Source organism: Heterocephalus glaber, unplaced genomic scaffold (assembly GCF_053883595.1).
Source record: "Heterocephalus glaber isolate CG9 unplaced genomic scaffold, H.glaber_assembly_v1.0 deba00001479, whole genome shotgun sequence".
In the NCBI taxonomy this organism is placed as follows: Eukaryota; Metazoa; Chordata; class Mammalia; order Rodentia; family Bathyergidae; genus Heterocephalus; species Heterocephalus glaber.
In genome coordinates, this window is record NW_028258316.1 from 8,393,081 (window position 1) to 8,416,382 (window position 23,302).

Genomic DNA, 23,302 nt, shown 5'->3' on the forward strand with positions numbered 1-23,302 from the left:
TAAGTAAAGGCAATGAACTTGACTTGGACTTGAACTTGACAATAAACTTGACAAGCAGAATCTATACTGCCCAAGAGGAAAGTGGTCTTGAAGGGTAAGACTTAGACCAGAGGTGACAAGGAAAGATGGAAAGTGCCAGCCCAACCTTCACTCACTGAATCCCCAAGCCCTATCACACAGCAGTGAACGTCAGAGCAGCCAAATGGAATGCCAAGGACATCAGGCTCCTCCTTACACATCTCCAACTGACCATGGCTCCTCTAGCACCCCCAGCTGCTGTGGTATTTTCCTGTCCAACTACACCTGCCCAGGACTGTCCCGGAACCTTCCACCTTCTCTTTCTTCCCCAGAACTCAGAAGAACCAGTCTTCCCTATAAACAACCATGGAGGGGGGGTCATGTGGGAAAAGTTGACTGAATCCTAGATGATATCACTGAGTTATGCTGAGTTTCTAGGTGTGAGAACACTGCGGCAGTGAGTAGGACAAGGTCTTCATCAGTAGGCAATGCCCAGGGCAGAATTTAGAGGCAAAATGAGCTTACAGCTTACTTTCAAATGGGTTGGCAAAACATACATGATTAGAGATGAAACTAATATGACAAAGTTTATAACTTTGTCGAATGCTTGATAATTTAATAACAAAGCAAAGAGGCAAAACTAGGGTGGAAAGGCCCAAATCTTGTTTCATGAGCAAAGAGAGGGGACAGGCTAAGAGCACTCATTTCTTAATCATTTCTGTCGTAGGAGAAGCCATATTCCCTGTCACCCAAGACCGTGAATCTATGGCTGGTAAGGGTTTATGAGTAGCCACACAAAAGATTCAGAAATTTCACAAAAGAAAACATATAAATGAACAATAAGGGAAATAGCATCAGGGAGATGCAAATCAGAACCACGAAGACATGCTACTTCACACCCATTAGGATGGCTAGAATTAAAAAACAAAAACAAAGCATAAGAAGTGTTGGTGAGGATGTAGAGAAATGGAACCCTCATACATTGCTAATGGGAAGGTAAAATGATACAACCACTCTGGAAAATAATTTGGCAGTTTTTAAAAAAGTTAAAAGCTTACCATACAATCCAGCAATTCTACTCCTAGGTATCTACCTAAAACAAATGGAAACATGTATCTACTGAAAAGCATTGTGTGAATGTTTTTTTTTTTTGCATTATGTGAATGTTTACAGCATCATTATTAATAAAAGCCAAAAGTTGGAAACAATTCAAATGTCCATCAAGGGTGAACGGATAAGCAATGGGATACATGCACACAATGTAAAACTACTCAGCTGTTAAAAGAAATGAAATACGGATGCAAGCTAAAACATGATTAAACCTCAGAAACATCACACTATGGGAAAGAAGTCAGATCCAAAAGAATGTACTGTATAATTCCATTTTAGGAAATCCCCAGAAAAGCCAAGTTTATAGAGACAAAAACACACATCAGTAGGGTAGAGGCAGAACTGACTGTAGAAGCACAAGGGTGTTTTCAAAGTGATGGAAACACTCTAAAACTGGGTGGTGGTGACAGGTACATGGCTCCAGAAATTTGGATTCTATGACATCTCAACTGCAGCACAATAAAAGAAGCACCCTGATTCTGTTTCATGACGGTGTCTCAACTTGCATATTTAACATTCCTTTTGAAATGATCAAATAAATATTAAAGTACTGAAAACCTATTGTATTAGCACATGATAACAGAGAAGAGTCATAATAAGCAAGCTCCCAGGAATTTCTATGAAGAAGAAACAGGAATGAGAGGGGAGAAGCAGCCCTGGGCAGGGAAGTCTCAGAGACTTCAAAATGGGGAATCCAAAAACTGAGATAAAAGTAAACCCAGTTCCAACGCTTAAAGGCAGCACAAGCCCAGGTCATTCCCTGTGTCAAACCAGACTAACCAACCAGAACAGGCTGGGTAAACAGGACCAGCCCAGCCAGTCTGTGTCCCAGGCCAGAACAGAGCAGCTTGATGGGATGGAACCTCTTCAGTTCAGTTCAGAAGGAGGCTCAGCAACTCAACTGGGCCTAACAGTCACGTGGAAGGCTGAGTGGGAGACAGCTTCTTTCAAGGCTGGGGTGGACTTTGCTTCTGTCCCACTGTACCTGGCATTGTGTGGATCTTCCCAAGGGAAGCCCAACCTGCTCAGCCTGGGATGCACCAAAGGCTTCATCCTCCTTACCCATCTGGCCTCACCCAGCCCTTCAACACAGGTTCCCCTGCACTCTAGCCAGCAGCTGGCTCCTGCTTCCCATCAGAAGGATGCTGCCAGCCCCACCTACTCCTCCATACTCAGTAACAGCACTGGCAGTGAGCACCAACACTGGGCGAGGTACAACCTAAGTATTCTATTTCTAGCTCATTTCATCTTCATGACAGCCTCAGGAGGCAGAAACTACTTGGATTCCTCAGAAAGTGAGGAACAGAGAAGTTATGTGGCTTACTGCTAGTTGATGGAAGGATGAGGGAGTTCAAATCCTGGGTCTGGGCTCTTACTCACCTCAGCTGTGGCCTCCTGCAAGAGCCTAGGTGGGGACTGGAAAGGGGAGTGCATGAGACATGCTTCGTCCAGGCCAGGCACACGGCAAGCACTTGGTCAAGGTTATTAGTCACTACTAGTGTTAGCCTGACCCTATTTCTATTCATTTTTTCTTATTCTCCTTTCCTTAAACAAAAAAACATAGCTTTAAATGTTCAAGAAAGAACAGCATCATGCTTTGTGAAGCGGATTCCCAGCAGTGGGCTCCGGCAGGGCTCCAACACTCGAGATGCTCGACCTGCCATTGCCAACAGATACCCTTCCACCCCCGGTGTGGCCCTAGTCCACCCAGAGACATGGCAGCTGCAGTGTGTGATCTGTTATGCTTCCTATGGAAGGCCTGAGCTGGAAAGAAAGATAGGGCTTGTTTCCGATCTGACTCCTGCATGTCTCGCCACTGACAGAAACAGTGAAATTTATGGACAGCAACTCTCAGATAAGTGATATTTCACATGCTAAGAAACAACAGGATCAAGCTGAATGGAACATCCTTGCCAGGCCCAGGGAAACTCCCACCCATCCAACTTCCGTCCTGGAGCCCAGCTGAGATATAGTGCCTGTGTTCAGGTGTAGACTCCTATCAGATCTAAGCTCAGCCCAGCTCCTCCCCAAGCGCTGTGTCCCTACCTGAGGGGTGGGCCCTGAACATGGGGGACTGTGCCTCCAGGAAGACCAACTGGACCAGGGAAGCCACCTATCCTCCTGGGAACTCAGTTGGTCAGACAGGCCAAGGCACTGTGCTCTCAGGAGGAGAGGGTGGCCCTATAGGGATAGACTGGTCAGAGGGGTGAGGGTGAAGGAAAGCAGATGCACATAGAAACAGGCAACACAACAGCCAGGGCCTTGTCCTAAGTGTCACTTTCAGTGCACGGTGGTAAGAGCAGGTTTCCAAAAGACCTTGGCAAAGTCTCATTCCTAGACATGACCTTCATGCCAACCCACCAGAAACCTGACCCTGAAGATACAGTGAGTGGACTTATTGGGAAGGAAGTAGAAGCATATTGGGCATTGTTTTATTTGTTGTTTGTTTATGGACAAGGTCTCACTAAGTTGCCCAGGCTGGCCTCAAAGTTGCAATCTTCCTGCCTCAGCCTCCCAAGCATGTGGGGTTACAGGCAGGCACCACCATGTCTGTTCACTGGGCACTGTTCTAACTGCCAGTTCTTAACTGTTCTGGGCCTTAACCCATTGGGGCCCCATCTTACAGAAATGCTTTTACATGCATGAAATAAAATTACACAGGAAGCCAATGAAATTAAAATTGTTTTTATTAGCTGTTATTTTTTAAACAATTTGTAGTATAGTTATATTTCTTCATGTAAGGGAATATATAGATTTATTCTTGCTCTAAGAAGATCTATTGCTAAGTCTAATAAGTACCATAATTTCAAAGTAGTTATGAGCACAGATACAGCAATGTCCACAATTGTTGGATGAGATAAAAACATATGTGATTTCTGTTGGTGACAAAGCCCCAGGTATGTTAGCATTACTGTGGTTCACTGTTTATATTAGTAAATGAGAGAAATCCTAAATTTCAGCTAGAAGTGAGTGCAAACAAAGATGTCACTTTTTTCCTCTATCCAAATTCTCAGACCCTCTGGTCAAAAAGCCCTGTTCCTAGCACTGGGGACATGAAGTGAGCAGGCACTTAGGGTCCCTGCTCCCACAGCTCTTATAAAAAACATGCACACAACAAAGAAGATAATTTCAGATATTGCCAAAGGCCTTGAAGAAATAAAGTGGAAGACAGTATTTGCCAAGTCATGGAATGGTTTTCTGAGGACATATTACTTGGGTTTTTAAATTTCATTTTGTTTGCTTTATTTTGTCATTGTTGTTATTGTTGCTGCTTGGAGATGCTGGCGATTAAGCTCAGAGCCTTAAGCTAGGTAAGCACTTTACCACTACCACCACCACCCTAGGATGTGATAATTCAAGGAAGTAGCCAAGGAAATCAGCGGGACTGTTCTTTGTAGAAGGAACAGCAAGTGCAAAGGCCCTGAGGCGCACCAGAGCTCACCAGGTGTGGGATAGAAGTAGAAGACCATGGCCAGAGCTTAGCTGGAAGCTGTCCAGACAGGCTGAGCATGAGGGCCTGCAGACCACTGGGAGGAACACACTCGAGGGTTCTGTGCAGGGAAATGTGCTCTGATCCACACTATTTCTAAAAATCACTTTGGCTACTAGGTGGAAATCAGCACGGAGAAGCCAAGAACAGAAGCAGCAAAGCAGTCAGGAGGGAAGAAGGGGCGAGGGCACAGCTGCTGACCAAGGAGCAGGTGTGGGCAGGGTCTGGAAGGTAGATGGACAGATGTCGTGACTTACAGATGGGCTCACGGGAGGAGAACAACAGACGACCAAGAGCATCAGCTATATCTGGGGCTGTTGCGAAGGGGGCAGGCAATGGCCTCTCAGCCACATGCCACTCAGAAGTTCCCGACTTCCCACACAGCACCATCCACTCAGGCCCACTCTGAGGACAGCATGGAGGAAGACAGAGCCTTGCCCTCAAGGACCCTGCAGTGGGTACAAGATGGAAACCCAGTAAGGAGACACTCATGGGACATGCGCCGTCACAGACACAGGTTCCCTCGCGCACAAAGAAGGGAGATGAAGGCCTCCGGGATCAAAGCAGGCCTCGCTGAGCAGAGCCCTCACCCTGGGGGGTGGGCAGTTCTCCACACGTGGAGGCACAGGGTGCCCCGTGGCACCCCAGATTCCCATGAGCTCAGGGATACACAGCGAATGAGGCAGCAGCCACCTGTGTGGCTTGTGTTGTCACGCAGGGCCCTAACACTACAACCACAGCAACTGCCTCTTGCCACTGTGTGCTCACCCTTCATCCACTGGGCAAACTGCAAACTTTCCCCAAGCCCGACTCTGTACAGAGTAACCACATTGGTCCAGGCCTCAGGGAGCTCAGACTCAGCTGGCTCATCCACTGTCATCACCTATTCATCAGACACCAACTCTGTGCAGGCTTCCCTAGAGGATTCTGTGCATTTTAAAATCCATTTTACAGATGAGGAGACTGAAGCTTGGGCAGATGAATCAGACTGTACTGTAAAGATACACCTTTACACATGCACACCAGCTGTGCCCCTGGCTGGTCAGGTCAGGGAGCGGGCTGGCATCAGCAAGGAGAACTAGCTTTTTGGGTTTGAGCAAATTAATATGTACACACCAAAACCCCATTCTTCCCATCCTCCCTCTGCCTCTCACCTCCTACACACACACACACACACACACACACACACACACACACACACACACACGCACGCAAACACACACACTTGCTGCTAATGCCTCCCTGGAAACCAAAACACTGCAGGGGAAAAAGCAGTTCTCATGATGTAACTTTTTAAGAACGTGGCAGCTGTATCAGAACCACAGAACAATCCTTCGTCTCTCTTTTCTGTTCATGACAGAGTCTGGTCTTGTATGTGTGGGCTCCCTAGGAGAAAAGGGAAAGTCCCAGATGCAGTGCTGGTCTCCTTCCAAGCTTTCAAAATACTCCTTCCACGTTTCAGGTTCAGGAAACCAAGGAAACAGCCTGAGATAGGCTGATGAAGACCCTGTTGAGAAGACAGAATAATCACTTTTTCCTAAGCCTGGGGCTGTAAGTTTTGAACCCCAGTTGGTGGAGGTGTTGGGCTACCAGGTCTTGTGGAGCCCCCCATCAGCTGTGCTCTGAGCGCTGTCTACAGACTGATGAGCAGATACCACAGATCCATCCCACTCGTTCAGGTGGAGAAGCTGCAGTGGCTGCTAAACCACAAATCCATTTACAATTGTCCGTGATTTTTTAAATGAAGATCTCTAAAATGCACTTATCTGCCTCTCTATGAATCTACACGTCTCCAGATAACTGGAGATCTATGTGGATGTGTACATTAGATGCTGCCCATACTGTGAACTCTGTGATCTTGGGGACAGGGACGAGAGGCTTTCCTCTTTTATTTTATACCTTTTAATTCAGTTCATGTACTTCTACTATGCACATGTATTGCTTTTATTTGAAAACATCAGAAAAGCCACCTTCTTGAAAAGGTTAGGTGCCCTAGGCTGGACTTTAGGTTCCCTGTAGGCCACAATGGGCCTTGTACACCAGTACCTCCCAGCTTCCACACTCAGAGCCAGGCCTCCTTGTGATTTGTTCTTGACATGTGATCCTTTCAAAATCTAAATCCAAAGCTGGCAGGGTGCCATACTGGCCGGATGCATTTTCCTATTGTAAAGCATAGGTAGCTGGCATAGGTAGCTTCCCTAGAGGGAAGCTAGAATCATATTCTAAAGGATAAGAAAAGATGCCAGCCCAGGGCACTGACCTCATCATACAGAACAGAAGGCAGCAAGAAGCCAGCCATGGTGGCACACACCTATAATCCCGTCACCTGGGAGGCTGAGACAGGAGGATCACCACGAGTTCAAGGAGAACTGGGATAGATAGTGAGTTCAAGGACAGCCTGAACTACTTTACAATACCCTGTCTTAAAAAAATAAAAAAGCAGAAAGAGCGGAAGTTCCTGCAGTGGCATTCAGATCAAGGACTGAGACCAGGTCCCATCCTGGCTCAGAGTCAGGGAGAGCCCAGCTCACAAAATGACAGTTGCTAGCCAGGCATGGTGGCACAGGCCCGCAACCTAGCTCTTAAAGGCTGAGGGAGGAGGATGGCAAGTTCAAGGCCAGCCTGGGAACTTAGCAAGACCCTGTCCAAAAACAGAAGGGAGGGTCAGTGGGCTGGGCTGTAGCTCAGTGGTGGACTGCTTGCCTGGTATGCAGATGGCCCTGAGTTCCATCCCTAGCACTGAAAGACCAAAAAAAAAGAAGAAAAACAGATAGCTCCTCCCTGCCCTGGTACCAAGCATGGCAGAAAAGGGAGGTCAAGAAGTGAAAGCAGACTGAGGCTGGGGTTTTCTGGGGACTTACGGAAATTCCTAAGTATATGTCATGTGTTCAGGCTCAAAATAAGAAGTGAACAGTGAACAAAATAATAGAGCTACAAGGAAAAGAGGGGACACCTAACAAGGCCCATCTTGGAGCAGGTGGGAGGCATGTCAGCGGCTCCCCTGTAGGTGGAGCAGGGCAGCACCAGGGAGAACCCGCTGGAGTGGGGACCTACTTCCCCCAGGGATCCCGTCCCAGGCATGCGGGGCGTGATGGCGTTGGCACTCTCTTGGGACTCTCACTCTGCAAGTGTGGTAATTGGGGTCCCAAAGGTGAGACTCAGAACTTCACCCCATGAGGCTCCAATGTGACCATCTGGACAGACTCTGGAATTGTCACAGGGCTGAGGAGGCTGGTGAGACTCGATGACTAAATACAGTGAGGGACCTAGATTACATCCTGGAAGGGGGAAAGAATGTTTTGGGAAAGTTGGTGACATCTGAAAAGGGTCTATGGTTAAGAGTAGTGGACACAGGTTAATTTGATAACTGGACTGTGGTTATGGGAACTCTGTGCTGTTTTGCAACTTTTCTGTAAGTCTGAAAAATGTTTAAACTAAAAACTTTTTAAAAATTAAAAACAAAATTCTATACCAGTGGAGGAAAGTGGAGACAGCACTGTGGGGAGCAGGGGATCTCAGCCCTTCCCCCTCACTCCCAGTCCCTGCAAGGGCAGAGGAAACACTGGGCTGGCTGATACCGGTCCAGGTCATCAACAGGGCCACATTCATTAGAAGCATCACCAAGTGCCCAAAGGCCATGCCCCTGTGTACAGCTCTCTGTCCCACTGCTGCTGTGAGATCTGTGAGGTGAACCAGGGGCCTGCTTGAACTCAGCCCTCTCTGATGCCCATAGGCCTGTGTGAGTGTCCCCTTCTAGCCAGCATGTACCTGCCCCCTGCTGCTGGCCAGCAGACAGACAGTAAGGGCCCAGAGGACAGAGCTCCAACCCAGCCTTGACCAGACAGGTCTGAGGTGCTGTGTTAGGCATTAGCTGGGCTCTTCAGGAGGCTGCTTAATTCTCCTTCGCTGCCATTCCTTCTGTGGTCAGGTCCCTCCTCTAAAAAGCTCAAGGCCAGGTGTAGGTGGGCAAATCATAATACCCACAGTCAGGGGCCTTATTGACAAAAAGCACTGAGCCCTGGCCCTGCCCCTGAGCCCTGATTTTCATCAAGAGCAGCCTGGTGCTTCCTATTTGAAAGGAGAGACGCTGTCTGCAGAGCAAGGCAGGGGTAGGGTGGGGTGGGGGTGCCTGGCCTGCTAGGGTCACAATGAGAGTGGAGGGTCCACTGGCAGCGGGAAAAAGCCAGGAATGGGGTGCAGGCCCAGGAACACAGGAAGTGGGGAGCACCTGGGGTCTGGGTGTCTTCAAGCAGCATCCACATTCCATGGGGGAAGCGGGGGTGGGGGTGGAGCAGAGGTCCCCAAATTTCATGGGGACAGATGGAACTTTCACATCAAGCTCCATACACAGATTTTGGCTTTAAAATGATGTAATGTATCCACATCTGCCCTCCCTTCTCCAAATTTTGTTTGAAATGACCAAAGAAATAAAAACCCAAGACAAAAAAATGTCTGTTGCAGTACTGAAATACAGGGAAGGATGACATCAACAAACCAGAATTTCTCAGTTTGAAACAAATGGAATTGGATTAAGTGAAAAAATATGAGTGTTAGATATCCGGTCATAAAAATCAACCATTTCCTTTGCTCTAACAATAATCAGCTACAAAATGTACCAGCACAAGCACACACTGACAAAAGAGAAAAGTATGAAAAAATAAACTTTTAAAAATTATATGAAAGTCATTTGAAGAAAATTATAAAATCTTACTGAAAGACAAAAAAATAATTAAGAGGGAAGACCTTTCTGTCCCCTAAGTAAGGAGGCAACATTTTAAGTCATCAATTCTCTCCAATTAATCTATAACCAAAATAATTTCACTCCAAATCCTAAGAGGATCCATTTTGGAACTTAACAAATTGAATCGAGAATTAATCTGGAAGAATAATTGAAAGTTTTTAGAAAAAAGGTATAATGAGAAGGGTCTGTCCTGCCAGGAAGCCAGAGTGATGGCAGGGAGATGGCAGAGAAACAGGCAGACAGCTCAGGGGACAGAACACAGCCCAGAAAATGGGACCAAGCACAGGCAAGGACTAAGATCGGTTCACAATGGCAGTTCAATCGCCAGAGAAGAGCGGGCTGATTATGAAGTAAATGGGAAGGGGAGGAATTTGCTTAAAATTGCTCAAAATCTTATCAAATATCATATGAAAGAATAAATGTTTGATGGATTAAAGATTTTAGATTTAAACAGACAAAAATTCACAAAAATACTAGTAGAAAAACAGATCAATATGTTTTTATAATCTTGGAGTAAAGAAGTCCTCTCCAAGGCCCATACAAAAGCCAGAAAACCGACACTACTGGCAGACTTATCTGGTTATTTTTGTTTTCTGTTTGGCAGAGCTGGGAATGGAACCCAGGGCCCTGAGAACACTGAGCAAACCCTCTACCACTGAGCTACACTCCTGGCTGGTCCCACTGGTAGATTCAAATGCATTAAAAATGAAAACTTCTGTATAGGAAAAGACATCACAAAAAAGATGAAAGGCAGTCAATAAACTGAAAAGGGCATTTGTGATGTCACATGACAGGTGATGAATTAGTATCCTCCTCAATGTAGAAGAACCCCAGGAGCTCTGGCGAGATGCTCAGGGACCCGTGACCATGGGCAGGGGCTCCTCCTTCCTAAGCCTCTGTTCTCTCTTTGGGAAGGAACAGAACCCAAGGCAGTGCCTTCCGCACAGGATGGGGAAGATCCACAGGAGAGGCTGTGGGCACGAGGCCCAGAGTGTGAACACAGCAAGGCACTACCAGACGGGCAGCCTGAGCACATTCCAGGAAAGTTACTGACTAACCAGGGCCCACGAACAGTCAAGAAAGCCCTGGAAACCATGTCAACGTGATTCAATGCAGGCAGTTAGGCTGCATTCACTCAGTGGGACATGAGCAGTGGATAAAAGGACAAGTAACATGCACTGACAGAGAAAGATGTCCACAAGTTCAGGGTAACAACTACATAATGGAAGGTGAGTACATCTTAGGCACTCACTGTCCTGGGTGCTAGGGACACAACAGTGAAGAACAACCCAGAATAGACCCATCCCAGTGCCATAAATAATCATTCAGTCAACAGATGACATGTCCACAGGTGACAAGAGGTAAGGAAGAAAGGCAGGGAAAGTACGTAGGCAGGAGGTAGGGAAGGCAGCCTCGGGTCTAAATAGGGGTGGGGAGAAAATGAACATGTTTAGGACACTTATACACACACATGCGAACATACACAGAAGTATAGAGGATTAACATCACTGCCTCTTAAAGTCACTGTTTTGCTTTCTATTTTTTGCATACTTCAGTATTGTCTTATTTCTTTTAAAAATAAGTACAGAAAATGCTTATGAGCAACGCAGCATTTAGGGGAGAAGACTAAATACATATGCACATCAACAGGCTCTTCGAGATAGGATTAGAGACTGAGCCGGTCAGGGAGGCTGTGGACTCACGCCTGGTGCTGCAGCGCCTCCTGGTGGCAAATTGTCTAAATGATCACTCACCTCCAACCACGTCCAGGCAAGAAGCAAGATCCACAATTGTACACAACAGTATTAAAACGTTCCACCCATGACAGGGACAGAAAAGAAAATGGGCAGACACATGCACAGTTTGAACTTCTGGGATATCAGAGTCATGGTGGAATTCAGCCAGCTTGAGCTCTCTCAATCACAGGTTATAATGATGTTTCACTCCTTTGCTGCTCATCACTGGACAGAGGTGCAGTGAGGGGTGGGCAGGGAGGCACAGATTCATAACCCAGAACCCAGCCTATTTGTCCAAGTTTCCTGGGAGACTCATAAAGACAAGTGACAGAGCTCAGGGTATAGGCTGGTTGGAAGAAGTGCCCAGGAGTGAGTCCAGGACACTGGCCAGGATGGGCAGCCACCTCCCTGCCCTCAATGGTCAATCACTGAGCTCCTGTACTGACTGCTGAGCCAGAGTCTCCTGCTGAAGCTCTGAGGTGCCATGGGTGAGCAGGAAGTGACACCAAGACCTCCACCTGGAGACCATTCCCTTCCCTCTGTTCCACTCAAGTATCCTTGCTCTGTGCTTCTGCTCAGCCCTCTGCAGCATCTGTCACTCTGACGGGCAGGTGCTGCCTCTCCCTGCGCATCATGAGCTCTGAAGGGGGAGAGTCTATCTCAGTCACCTTCAGGATAAAGCTTAGATGCCCAACAGTCCTGGTTTGAATCCCAGCTTTGCCACTTACCACCCATGTGGCAAGTGCCTATATGCTCCAATTCCCCCTCTGTTAAGAGGGGTACAGGCTGCATCCACCACATTTGGCTGGTGTGGGGATTAACTAATGCTAACAGCCAGCCATTCAGAGGACTGGGATGCCAGGCACTTGTCTAAGAGCTTCGTATATATTAAGTTCCTTCACAGAATTATTTCATCCCCAGTTCTCAGCTCAGTCAGCAGTGCTCTCAATGACAATGAATGAACTACTCCTCCAGCCTACCATGGTAAAAAGGGAACGACTCCATCACCACTCCAGCCACCCAGTTCTGCTGCCCAAACAGGCCCAAAGGGGCTGGGAGGAGAGGAAACCTCTGGCAGCTGTGAGTACCTTGCAGGGGAGTGGGGGGTCATGGCTTAGAGCTGATGCCTGGGGGAGACACCAACACTCTGGCCAAGTTGAGCTCAGGTGGGACCCAGGTAAAGACGCCCACCCAGAAGGGGCCTCAGCTAAAAGTAGGTGAGCTTTGCCAACAATCCTAGTCTGACTCCCTCTCCAGGCTCTGTACAGATGAGCCTTAAACACACACCAGTGGTTTCTGGCAACATTTTCTGCAGCAGTGGGTTCCTTTGAAGATAATGTCCTGTCCCTGCAGTCCACCAACTGCCGAGTAGGCAAGGCTGTGGTCCTCACAGGAGCTCCGCAGACAAGATGGCTGAGGGAAGCCAGGTCTGAGGGCAGGAGAGGGTTAGGGCCTAGGGGTGTGCTCTGTGCTGGGTGTGTCTTCTTCCAAGCTCCCCTCCCAGCCCTGGCAAGTGACTCCACTGTGCCCACAGCCGACCCAAGGAAGGAGATGTGCTAGGGCTGCAAGAGCCTACAAGGCCACACGCAGCCTGCTTCTCCCAGCTGGGAAAGGGGGCACTGCTCTTCTCCCTCAAACACCACCCTGGCTCCTTTTGAGTCTCATTCTAAGTGTCACTTCCTGTGGGACCCTCCTGTGATGCCCATGTGTGCTCTCCTCCAGCCTGTCAGAGTCTAGGTTTCTCCTCCATAGCATGCATCGGGTCTGTTGTGAACTGTGCATGCATACTTCTTAGTGGACGTGTCACAGCTGTGGCCACACTCTTGGCCACCTCTCCAAGATGTCCAGAAGCATTCTGTGCCAGCCTGTGCCAGCCTGTGGCTTCCAAGGCTCATAACCCCTTTTCTGAGCAAGCACTACCTGCATGATTCCCACGCCTGACTCAGGCTCTGGGGGGCCAGCATCTCCCTCTTAGTCAAGCAGGACAGGGTACAAGAACATGATGATCAAAAGTGGGAGGTGCCAGGGCCAGGGATGTATCTCAGCGGTTCTGCCACCTGCCTTGCAAGCAGAAGGTCCTGAGTTCGATCCTCAGTACCAAAAAAAAAGTAGGTGGGCCAGATGTTAACACACCAGATAGGCCACATCTTCACTGTACAGAAAGGGAAACGTTAAGTCCACTTGTTTAAAAAGCAACACTATCAAACACAATCACAAAAGAAACAAATGACAGAAAAGAAGGTATAGTTATTATCTAGGATGTCTCTTGGTTTTTAATTATTTTAAAACTATACATTATTGGATTTCCTGTTCAAACTACAAAAGAAACATTCTCTGTTGCTACAGCCTAACCTACTAGGAGCACACAATTAAAAGGCCACAACCCCAAGGCCCCCCTTTCTTCCACCCCAGGGAAATGCAGAGAGCAGCAGGAGCATATTCCTCTGAGCCTTTCTGCCCAGCAACATAAACACACACAACTGGAGCCCAGGGCCACCCTCTATGCCCAAAGCCAGATAGATCATGTCAACAGTGACACTGCAGGAGTACAGACCCAGGACAGAAAGGGCCTGTGGCTACCACGCCACAAAAACTGTTGATTTGGAACTTGTGCAGAGCATGGAAGTGGCCACACAGAGTCCAAGAGGTCAGTGAGACCAAGCCCCTGTGTGGAGCAGCAGAGCTGTAAGAGCTTGGGTTTTGAAAGCCTGCTCCCATCCTCAGCTCAGTACCTGTCGGCTGGGAGACCACAGGGAAGTGGGTCGGTTCCTCTGTGCTTCAAATCCCTTGCACAAACAAAGGTGACCTTGGAGCTCCCACTGTGTGTCTGCCCTGACACACTGAAAAGCAATATACAGGACTTAGCACAGGGCTGGGCACCTGTATCCTCCACCCCAGGGGCCCCCAGATGGCAACACCTGCCAATACGTACAGTGTCTTCTCCCTGTTTGTGGCAGCCTGCCTGACTCGGCCTCAGGGATAAGCCTGGGACTGGGCAGGCTCTGGGCAGGTGGGCCAGGAGAAACGAGCTGGCAGCCTGTGCTCTTCCTGTGGACCAGGACCAACTCAGCCCAGATCACCTGGGCTTGGCACTAGCAGACACCTGGGAGCACAGACTGAAGAGAGGGATTCCACTAGAACCAGAGTGACCCAGGGTCAGACCCTACTCTGCCACTGACTTGCTTCAGAGAAACTGCTCCTCTCTGGACCTGTTTCTTCCCCATGTGTTCTTTCCATTAACGGCTCTTCCCAGGACTTTCTCAAGGGAATCAACCTCACCGAGAGGTAAGTTTCAGGGAACTTGCTTCTACATACTGTATGAACGACTTGGAGTTGAGTTAATCATGCATCAGAAGCTTCACCTTCTTCCTCCTTCATGACACGGAGTTGACAGAAGAGTGAGGCTATCATGACACGGAGTTGACAGAAGAGTGAGGCTACCAGAAGAATCTGAAAAACGTTATAATAGTTCAGTAATCCAAGATGCTCAGAGGCCTGACCCTGGACCCTTCTCTAGCTTCCCTGTCACTCTGTCCCACACTCATGCTCTGTGACAAGGAAACCGGACCTAATACAGATGCCACTGAACTGTGTGCGGCTCACCCACCCACTGCCAGGCCACCCTCTGCACAGGCACCAGCTTGTATGGCCTCGAGCCTCAGCTAACCCAGCTTCTTTTTTTTTCTTGGTACTGGGGATCAAACTCGGGACCTTGCACTTGCAAGGCAGGCGCTGGAACCACTGAGCTAAATCCCCAGTCCACTTCTTTTTTTTTAATATTAATTTTATTGGTATATTTTAGGTATACAATATAATGACATTCATCATTGGATATTTGCACCTTTACATAATCTATCTTGGTTCTTATTTTTCCCCCTTCCCCTGCCCTCCCTTCAACCCCTCCATTCCTCCCTATTTACAAAGACTTTGTTTCCATTTTTTAATTTTCTCATATTAATTCCATTCCCTTCTTTCCTTCCCCCAATACTTCCCACTTCCCCTTCCCCTTTGGACCTTTTCTTCCTATTTCACAATATCTATTATGCCTTTTTTCTTTTTGGTACCGGGGATCGAACTCAGGACCTTGCGCTTGCGAGGCAGGCAGTGGCACCACTGAGCTAAATCCCTGGCCCTATTATGCCTTTTGATCCTTATTTACACTTTCAGCTTCTCACACCAGAGAAACTATTCAGTATTTGCACGTGTGTGTCCTATTTATTTCAGTAAAGGGTATTGCCTCAATGTGCATCTATTTAGCTATAAATGTCTCTAACTTCTCATTCTTTATGGCTGAGTAGTACTCCATTTTCTTTTTAAAAAATACATTTTCTTTACCCAGTTTCCAGTTGATGGGCAATTGGGCTGTTTCTAAATTTTAACTATACAAACTGGTCATTTGAGAGATGAAAATGAAAACAATGCTAAGATTCCACCTCACCCCAGAAAGAACAGCTGCTATCATGAAATCAACCAATAACAAATGCTGGCGGGGCTGTGGGGATAGAGGAACCCTGCTCCACTGCTGGTGGGAGTGTAGACTGGTGCAACCACGTGGAAACCAGTACGGAGATACCTCATAGAACTAGGACTGGAAGTCCCATTTGACCCAGCTATTCCCCTGCTGGGGATCTTCCCAAAAGAATTAAAAGAATCACACCACAGCGATATATGTGCACCCATGTTCATATCACCCAGCTTCTTGATCCTTCACTACCACCAGTTGAAAAAATAAATAAGAAAGCACTTCTAGCATATGTATGCTTTTTGTAAATTAAATATATGGTCTAAGGTCTCAATGCATATAAACACTGTAAAACAAATACAAACATTCAAGTAAAGAGATAAAAATGAAAAAGATGATAAAACAATTTATTTTCTTCAACATACAAAAATCTTTCATTTTCATCCTCAGTAACTGCTAAGTGAGCGCACTGTGATGAATATGCTTCCCTTTTCTAGCATTTCTGTGAACTTGTTTATGGAAGAAGAACGTCTATGCCGAAAAGTGCACACAATGCTGAGGGCACCTCACAAGGGGAGCACAGCCTTGCAACCAGCACTTGGGTGGAGAATCATCACTAGCCCCCAGCCCATTGTGCCCCTTTGGTCATTTCCCACTTCTCAAGAGTCACCTACTATTCTCACTTCTAACAGCACCAGTTAAGTCTGTTGGTTTATAAACTTTCTATAAAGACCTCGCAAGTACAAGGTCCCGAGTTCAATCCCAAGTACAAAAAAAACCAAAAAAACAAAGAACTTTCTATAAAGGGACTCATGCAGCATAAACCTTTTGTGTCTGAATGAACACTGTGAAGCTCATGTGTTTTTTCCATCAGATCACTGTCCATCAGCTCCTACTGATTCTAGTATTCCCTCATGTAAGTCACTACACATATCTGTCCCTCCACCTCAGGTGGATAGTGGGATTGCTTCCAGCTGGGCTGTTAACCAGTGGCGCTACTGTAAACATCATCAAGCCTCCAGAGTACAGGTACATGCTTTTCTCTGTGGATCTCATAGCTGGATAGACACCAAGCACTGGAAATTCTGGGTCAAAAGCTGCATCTACATCTGCTTTGGCAGATGATCCCAAACAGTTCCAAAGTGGTTGCTCTGTGACCTCACCATAGTATGATACTATCTTTTTTCTCCTCATTTTAGCCATTCTAGTGAGTAAGAGATCACAAAGTAAACACTACAGTTCCTTTTAAAGATAGGGAATGATTTCAATGGGGAAAAGCAGAAAGTTTTCCCTCTAAAATCAGGAAAAAAGACAAAATGTCCACTATCACCACTCCTGTTCAACATTGTACTCAAAACATTAGCTTCCGGAGCAATTAGGCAAGAGAAAGAAGTACGTGGGAAAGCAAGAAGTTAAATTATCACTATTTGCAAATGACATGAACCTCCACATAGAAGATCCAAAAAATTCCACCAAAAGACTGCTATAATGAATAACCAAATTCACCAATGTAGCAGGATCCAAAATCAACACACAAAAAGGAATAGCTTTCCTCTACACCAATAATGTACTCACTGAGAAAGAAATTAGGAAAACAATACCATTTATAATACCATCAATGGGCCAGGGATTTAGCTCAGTGGTTCCGCCTCCTGCCCCACAAGCACATGGACCCGAGTTCAATCCCCGGTACCAAAAACAACAAGACAAAATATATATATATATATAATAGCATCAAGAAAAATTAAATATGTAGGAATTAACCTAACCAAGGAAGTGAAAGATCTTTGCAACAAAAGCTATACTATTCTGAAAAAGGAGATTGAAGATATCCCTTGTTACTGGATAGGTAGAGCCAATATAGTCAATGTGGCCATACTTCCAAAATTGATACACAGATTTAACACAATCCCAAACAAAATACCAATAGCATTCCTCACTGAACTACAGAAAACAATCCTAAAATTCACATGGAACCAGAAGAGACTCAGAATAGCAAAGGCAATCCTGGGCAACAAAACCAAAGCAGGAGGCATAACAACCTCAGATTTCAAGTTATACTATAAAGCTATAATGATAAAAACAGTATGGCACTGACACAAAAACAGACATGTGAGTCAATGGAATAGAATAGAGGACACAGAAATAGCTCCAGGCATATTCAGCTATTTTACTTTTGATGAAGGAGCCAAAAACACACAAATAGTGCTGGAAAAGTGGCTATCCATGCAGAAGATTGAATCTAGACCCATATCTCTCATCATGTACTAAACTAAAATTAAAATGGATCAAAGATCTAAGTATTAAAATAGAAACACTTAATTTCCTAGAAGATAAAATAGGTAAAACTATTGAAGTCATAGGCATAGGCAAGGACTTTCTGAACAGAACTCCAATTTCACAAGAAATAGTACCAAGAATCAACAAATGAAGGGCTGGGGATTTAGCTCAGTGGTTTTGCCACCTGCTGCGCAAGCACAAGGACCTGAGTTCAAACCCCAGTACCAAAAAAAAAGAATCAACAAATGAGATCATATCAAATTTTAAAACTTTTGAACAGGAAAGGAAACAGCCAAAAGATTAAAGAGATAATCTACAGAATGGGGAAAAAAATCTGCCAGCTATTCCCTGGATAAAGAATTAGTACCTAGAATATATAAAGAACTCAAGGAAATTAGACCCTCCCCCAAAATGAAAGATCTAATTAAAAAATGGGCAACTGAAATGAACAGACACTTCCCAGACGCCCAACATCTCTGGCCATTAAGGAAATGCAAACTAAAAACAACACTGAGATTCCAATTTACTCCAGAAAGAATGCCTATCATCAAGATACCAAATAATAACAAATGGTGGCAAGGCTATGGGTAAAAAGAAACTCTTCTACATTGTTGACGGGAATGTAAACTAGTACACCCACTATGGAAATCAGTGTGAAGATTCTTCAAAAAACTAAAACTAGAAATTCCATTTGACCCAGCTATTCCCCTTCTAGGTATCTTCCCAAAAGAATTAAAGAAATCAGGCCAGGGATTTAGCTCAGTGGTTTCACTGCCTGCTGCGCAAGTACAAGGACCCGAGTTCGATCCCCGGTACCAAAAAAAAAAGAATTAAAGAAATCATACCACAAGTATACATGCACACTCATATTTATAGCAGCACAATTCATAATAGCTAAATCTTGGAAGTGGCCCATATATCCATCAACAGATGAATGGATTAAGAAAATGTGGTATTTATACACAATGGAGTGCTACTCTGACATAAAGGATAAAAAAAAAATCAGATATACAAGTTTAAATATCACACTGTTTCTCTTATATGAGAAGCCCAAAATATAAACAAAGATCAAAATAAAAGATAAAAGGAAGTAAAGAGATAGATATTTTTCAAATGGAAGGGGATCAAGAGATGGAGGGAGGAAGGAGAGAGGAGAGAAGGGGTGAAAAAAGAATTAAATTGTGTTATACACATGTACCAACTCCCTACAAAAGATGACATTAAGTTTTAACTCATACAGATGTGGACTTTTGTGTCTGATTTCTTTCACTTAGAATGTTTCAAGTTCATCCATGTTATAGCACACATCAATACCTAAAAATTTTTGACTGAAAACTCCTCTATTACATGGAACTCTTAGGAGCTCTAGGGACATGTATTAGACATTTTATCCATTCATCAATTAATTGATATTCAATTCTGAGTACTGGATAATGTGCTATAAAGATACATATATAGATCTGTGTACAGACACACATTTCTTGGGTATACTATCTAGGAGTAGACTATCTAGGTCATATGGTAACTAGATTTTTGCAGAATTGCTACCATTTTACATTGGTATGAAATGCACCATTTTACATTTCCACCAGTAATGTACAACTCTGCAGATGAAGGTGCCAAGCAAACCTCTCCAGGGCAGTTGGAAAGGACGGTTCCCCAAGGAACTGCCATAAAAGTAGCGCTAGGCAGACTGCAGACCCTACTAGAAGACACATGTGCAAACACACTGGAGGGCCCGAAAACAGCTTTCACATCTTCAGTCCTGGCATTTGAATAGTTCTTTTCAGTGCAGAGCAGGTTCATGCACAGGAACTCTGGTTTGAGTTGGAATTTTGTTCCTGTGTTTACTAATTAAAATTTAATGATATCTCTTTTCATAATTATTTCCTTTACATTCTTTTGATGGTCTTAATCATAACTATTTAGAACTAATTTTATACTGGAGTGAGTCTGCTCTCATCACCAATCCTTTCATACTCTGACCTGGCCACCCATGAGTCTCTTAATTTGGTTCATCTCAGCTGCTGGAGCATTCTGTCTAGTGCTTTTCCTCCAGGAAGGGAGAGTAGATGTAGTAAAAGCTACATACAAGGTGTGTCCTTCATAAATGAAATAAATTTGTTATCATCAAATGTGAACTAAAACTTGGCCAGGTATAAATTCTTCAGTCACAACCCTTTTCCCTCAAAACTCAGTGACCATTGCTCTACTGCCCTGTTGCACCTATACTATAGATCTGACCCCAGCTTCTTTTTCTTTCTTAAAAGGCTTCTTCTGACTGCGTGCTAATGGTATCACTTGACACGCTACATATTACTTAATTTTTGCTAATTTGCCTGGTTCATGAGGAGCCCTTTAAATCTGCAAATTTGAGTCTTTCCCTGGTCCAGGAAAACTGGTAATTCCTTTTATCCCATCTGTCCTGGTTTTCATTTTAGGAGCTCCAGGGGCCCCACTCTGGCCACCCTTGCCCATCCCCCTCCCCTGGCATCTGCTGTGCTGCTCTCCTGTACCCGCTAAGACCAGCCAATCTGCCCTCCTCATCCTCCATAACTTTTCACATTACTGTCACTGTCAGTGCTGGCATTACATGATTTCCTGTCTAAGGTTCTTTGAGTCAACAAGCTCTTTTCCCCTCTCAGTCTGCTGTTCCATCTTTCATAGCATCTGTAACTTCTTGAAAGGACAAAGAGATAATGTTTGAAAACCACTTCAGTTTTACGGAGGCAAATGTTCCTGCAAAAGCAAGCTCTTCCTCTATTTCTGCAGGCCCTGTTTCCCTCCCTTTCTAGGCTGGATCTTTTTGGTGCATCTCTCTGACATTAGCTTTTCTCTATGTTCATTCTTGAATGAGGACAGATGTGACCTGGCCTAATATGTGTCCCAAAACAGTCCAGTGGATTGCCTTTAGTCCCCTCTGTATTTCCCCTAATGAGCACAAGGTTCTGGGGGCCACGATCCAGCACCATGTTAGCCAGTCACCAACATGACCACTCGGGAGCAAACTTCGTAGTTTCTCTTTTCTCAGTTTCCTCTTCTGTAAAACTAAAAGGCTGAGCTAATCTTGAAATGTCCTTTAGGTCTATATTTTTATGATAATTTTATATATCATATAGATTCAAAGTTTCATTAGTTTGGAACCAGTAAGCAAGGATTCTGCTAAAGTCACATATAAATGAGTAATACCCTGTTTCTGAAGACTCACAGCACTATATTTCAAACTAAGTCAATCACAAACATGAAGCTCAAGAAATAGACATAATTTGATTATACACAGAAGAGACTGAATTATAAATAATTTAGCAAGAGCTAGCAGAGCCCATGTCTGAGGGGTGTTCTGCGTGTGAGGTGTGTGTAAGAAGGCAAAGCAACCAAGAGTTATCCTTCTCTCTTTCAGCTTCCCAGCACCCGTCAACCCCAGGACCTTGCATGAGTCTCAACACTGAAAAACTGTGATGACAACCACGCCATCTGATGGTGTGCCTGCCTCTTCACAACTCCAGAGGTAACGCTGATCAACTGCTCCCTGTGCACCGTGTGCTGTGGCAAGTGTGCCGTGTGCATGACTTCATCTACTCCTGTCAACCTCCTGTTGGGAGACTCAGCCCTGCCTGGGTCTCTGGCTCTCCGACACAGGCCACACCAAAAGGCTGGGTCCTGACCACCCTTGGCTCAGGACACTCCTCAGGGTGGTGTCTGCAGCGAGCAACCTTGAGGGAGGCAATTCTGTCTCCCTCAGGGATGAAGAGCAGGTCTACCTGCTATAGAGCAGCAACTTCCCCAGGCTCCATGCTCTGTGGATGTGACTCAAAGCACAGCATCCATCTGGGCCCACAGTATCACCCTTGCAGGATGTGGGGGAGAGGGAAGTGATACACATGCTTTCCTGATGACAGAGTTTTGGGTCTGGTGGGGAGTTTTATACATACAAAAATAGGTAAGGGAGACAGGGTGAGTTTTCCCTCCAGATGATCCCACCCTGAGTCCTGTAACCCAAAACTTTTTGGCACGAAGGACCAGTTTTAGGAAAGACAATTTTTTCATGGACCAGACAGGAGGTATGGTTTCAGGGATTCAAGCACATTGCATTTACTATGCATTTTATTTCTATTATTATTACATTGTAATATATAAATAAATAATTATACAACTCACCATAAAACAAAATCAGTGGGAACCATGAGCTTGTTCGCCTGCAACTAGACAGTCCCATCTGGGGGTGACAGGACACAATGGCTCCTGAAGGGTGTTGTTTATGTCCAGTCTACCCCACAATCACATTTCACTTGCTGCCACTGCAAAAAACCCTGCTTCGCTGGCTGGGGATTTAGCTCAGTGGTTCCGGTGCCTGCCTCGAAAGCACAAGGTCCCAAGTTCAATCCCCGGTACCAAAAAAAAAAAAAAGAAAAAAGAAAACCCTGCTTCACAAAGATAAGATGTTGGAAGTGGAAGGGGGCTTTTCAGTGCTTTCATGGCACTCAGGGTATCCTGCCTTGATGTTAATCCAGAACATATGGAGATTTGAAATTGACTCAAACATACTTTTAAGGCCACCATCATTTGTGATCTGAAGCAGCTGGTCCTCTTCCAGCACAGACAAAGTCCATTCCCCTAGATTATGCAAAAAATGGGCCACAGATCCATTCCTTCCCAGTTTTGAGGTCTTTTGTGGTTGGAAAATAATGTTCAAACACTTTTGAAATCTGAGATAGGTGATCATGCACCAGCTCAGAGAAAGAAGGTCTTGGCTTAGTCTCTTTCACAACCTCTGCTAATGTTTGAAACATGTCAAAAATCCCAACTTCCACTCATTGCCCTCATCATTCCAGTTTGGCTTTGAATGCAGCCACTTTATCGGTCAACTTGAATGCTTCTGTCATTCTCCCCTGAAGTGAGAGATTGAGTTTTGTTGAGCAGGTTGAATATGTCACCTGAATAAGCAAACTTTGTGACCCATTCTGTATCACTGAAATGTGCTGCCAATAGTGACTGTTTTTCTAAAAAGAAATCTCTGGAGTGACTCTTGTAACTCAAAAAACTCTGTTCTACCTTTAGAAAGCCACCTCATTTCAGGGTGTAAGAGAAGACACGTGCTCTGGGCCATCTCCTCACAGAGCTAGATCCCTCACAGGTGCAGTTCACAGTAGGATTTGTGCACCTCTGAGAATCTAATGCTGCTGCTGACCGACAGGAGGCAGAGCTGAAGGAGTAATGCTAGTGATAGGGAGTGGCTGTAAATACGATGGAGCTTCACTAGCTGGCCTGCCACTCACCTCCTGCTGTGTAGCCCAGTTCATATTAGGCTATCAACTGATACCAGACCATGGCCCAGGGCTGGAAACCCCGCTGAGATCCCAGGGTAGAGAACAGCATACATCTTCCTATTCTTTTTTGTTGGTTTGGTTTTTTGAGACTCGGTCTCAGTACATAGCTCAGGGTGGCCTAAAACTCTCAATCCTCCT

At 45.5% G+C, this 23,302-nt stretch overlaps 1 protein-coding gene across 29 annotated transcripts in view; it reads right to left on the reverse strand.

The window, feature by feature from the left end:
• Ralgps1 (Ral GEF with PH domain and SH3 binding motif 1) overlaps positions 1-23,302 on the reverse strand; it is a 262,738-nt gene that overhangs the window by 225,391 nt on the left and 14,045 nt on the right. For 2 of the 29 annotated variants that reach the window (XM_087182732.1, XM_087182733.1), the window contains exon 2: positions 14,411-14,545. The exons of 24 other annotated variants lie outside the window; for them this stretch is intronic. The gene's annotated coding sequence lies outside the window, so the exon portion shown is untranslated. 3 more of the 29 variants (XM_087182734.1, XM_087182736.1, XM_087182737.1) reach the window with 3 other exon arrangements.